Source organism: Scyliorhinus canicula, chromosome 30 (genome assembly GCF_902713615.1).
Source record: "Scyliorhinus canicula chromosome 30, sScyCan1.1, whole genome shotgun sequence".
Classification (NCBI taxonomy): domain Eukaryota; kingdom Metazoa; phylum Chordata; class Chondrichthyes; order Carcharhiniformes; family Scyliorhinidae; genus Scyliorhinus; species Scyliorhinus canicula.
Window position 1 is genome coordinate 13,326,451 of NC_052175.1, and position 3,341 is coordinate 13,329,791.

Below are 3,341 nucleotides of genomic sequence, written 5' to 3' on the forward strand. Positions count from 1 at the left end.
GAGAAATCAGAGAGTGAAGATGAAGTTGAAGTGCAATTATCGGAAATGACTTTTGATCAGATGGTTGAAAAAGAACAAGAACAGGTGGAGGATGAGGCGGATATTTTTAGTTCAGGAAAATTAGCGGAGTTACAACAGAAAGATATAGAGATAAAACGGATGTATCAGAAAGTATATACGGAAGAGGAACCCGCGTTATACCAGAATGTTATTAACCTTAAAAACTGTTTAAAAAAAAAAATAAATTTAGAGTACCCATTCATTTTTCCAATTAAGGGGCAATTTAGCGTGGCCAATCCACCTATCCTGCACATCTTTAGGTTGTGGGGACGAAGCCCACGCAAACACGGGGAGAATGTGGAAACTCCACACGGGCAGTGACCCAGAGCCGGGGTTGAACCTGGGACCTAGGTACCGTGAGGCAGCAGTGCTAACCACTGCGCCACTGTGCTGCCCTTATTACATTAAAAATGATGTCTTGATGAGAAAATGGAGACCTTTACATATACAGGCGGATGAAAAGTGGGCAGAAGTTCATCAAGTAGTATTGCCGATAGGGTATAGAAAGGAGGTGTTGCGAGTTGCACATGAGGTACCAGTGGGAGGTCATTTGGGAATAAGGAAAACTCAAGCTAAAATCCAAAAACATTTTTATTGGCCTGGACTACATAAAGGTGTCGTTAAATTTTGTCGATCATGTCACACATGTCAAGTGAGAGGGAAACCTCAAGCAATGATAAAACCAGCACCCTTAATACCCATTCCAGCATTTGATGAACCTTTTTACAAGGGTCCTAATTGATTGCGTAGGACCACTTCCTAAAACGAAAAGTGGGAATCAATATCTTTTGACTATAATGGATGGGTCTACTAGGTTTCCAGAGGCCATTCCAGTACGTAATATTACAGCTAAACGGATTGTGGAGGAGTTACTTAAATTCTTTACTAGATATGGACTACCCACAGAAATACAATCGGATCAAGGATCAAATTTTACCGCAAGATTATTTAAGAAAGTTATGGATAGTTTAGGAATAAAACAATTTAAATCAACTGCGTACCATCCAGAATCGCAGGGAGCGTTAGAAAGGTGGCATCAGACATTAAAGACAATGTTGAGGGCTTATTGTCAAGATTATCCAGAGGATTGGGATAAAGGAATTCCATTCATACTGTCTGCAATTAGGGATGTACCTAATGAGTCAACAAAATTCAGTCCTTTTGAACTAATATTTGGTCATGAGGTAAGAGGACCGCTTAAATTGATTAAGGAGAAATTGGTGAGTGAGAAATTGGAAATTACATTATTGGATTACGTGTCAAATTTTAGGGAACGATTAAATAGAGCAGCTGAATTGGCTGGAAAACATTTAAAAGTTGCACAGCATGTGATGAAACGGGTAGCGGACAAGAAATCCAGAGTTCGTAGTTTTGCCAGTGGGGATAAAGTTTTAGTGTTGTTACCAGTGGTAGGTGAACCTTTAAAAGCAAGGTTTTGTGGACCGTATCAGATTGAAAGGAAATTAAGTGAGGTGAATTATGTGGTAAAAACACCAGATAGAAGGAAATCTCACCGAGTGTGTCATGTGAATATGCTTAAAAGATAATTGAAAGGGAAGGAGAGGAAAAGGAAGTTTTAATGATTCTAGACGAACCAAATCCAGATGACTGTGAATTTGACATACCTCAAATTAAATTGGAAAACGAGGATGTTCTTAAAAATTGGGATAAATCATTGAGTTACCTTCCAGAGGAAAAACGGACTGAGCTGAAAGAGTTATTGATATCACATGGGCAAGTTTGTAGAGATAAATTGGGAAGTACTAAAATGGCTGTACATGATGTAGATGTGGAAATGCTGTTCCAATCAAACAACATCCATATCGACTTAACCCTTTAAAATTGGCACAGGTTAACAAAGAGATTGAGAGTATGCTTAAAAATGGCATAATTGAAGTGGGTTGCAGCCATGGAGCTCACCCATTGTGATGGTGCCTAAACCAGAGGGTACCCAACGGTTGTGTATGGACTATAGAAAGGTGAATGCAGTTACAAGAACGGACTCTTATACTATCCCACGTTTGGACGATTGCGCATTGAGAAAGTGGGACAATTAGCTTTTATTTCCAAACTGGATTTACTTAAAGGTTGCTGACAGGTACCTTTATCCGAAAGGGCGAAGGAGATTTCAGTGACTCCAGATGGTATATACCAATTCAAAGTTATGCCATTTGGCATGAAAAACGCCCCAGCCACATTTCAACAGTTAACTAACAAAGTTGTTTCAGGATTACCGAACTGTGCGGTATACATCGACGATCTGGTAATTTTCAGCCAGACGTGGAAAGAACATTTACAGCATCTGATGGAGTTATTCGATCGACTTCAGGAGGCGGGTTTGGTGATTAAACCGAGCCAAAAGTGAATTTGGAAAAGCCCAAGTCACTTTCCTGGGCCGTACAATCGGACATGGACAAATAGTCCTACGGGATGTGAAAACAAAAGTTATTGGGGAGTTTCCAATACCCGCGACACACAGAGAAATAATGCGATTTCGTGGCATGAGTGGATTTTACCGTAAATTTGTGCCGGATTTTAGCAAGTGTGGATGCTCCACTGACGGACTTGTTGAAGAACCGTAGCAAATTCCAGTGGACAGCGGAGTCTCAACAGGCATTTGACTGCCTGAAGGCGGCGTTAACCACTGCTCCCGTGTCGGCGGCCCTGAATGACACAAAACCATTCGAGGTGGCTATCGACGCGAGTGATGTGGGCGTAGGTGCGATGCTTCTACAAGAAGACGATGAAGGAATAGAGCAGCCTTTTGGATATTTTCCAAAAAATTAAAAGATCACAGAGGAAGCATTCAACAATTGAGAAGGAGACTTTGAGCTCGGCGCTGGCTCTGCAACATTTTCATATTTATGTGACCAGCAATTCGACTGAAGCAATTATACATATTGATCGTAATCCATTGACGCTTTTGGAGAGATTCCGGAATAAAAAGACCTGGTCCCTGAGTGAGCGGAACTTTATAAAAATGAAGAGGGCGCCTGTTTCCTCTTCCACGATGCGGTGACAGAACATTACAAAGACCGAAATGCAAGGGCGAGGGGGTATGGGCCGCACGAAGGGGGTTGGAGGTACCCTGTTGGGGGGTGGGGAACCCAACCCCGGGTTATACGCTCGACCGTGCGTTTGCCTCTCCCCGTCTCGCTCGTTCCTCATCGCAACATCGACCGAAGTGCGACGTCACCCCTTCCACGCGCGCAGGAAGTTCAGCACCGGGCGGCCGCCCCCCCCCCCCCCCCCCCCCCCCCCTCCCTCGATTCCACTGGCGG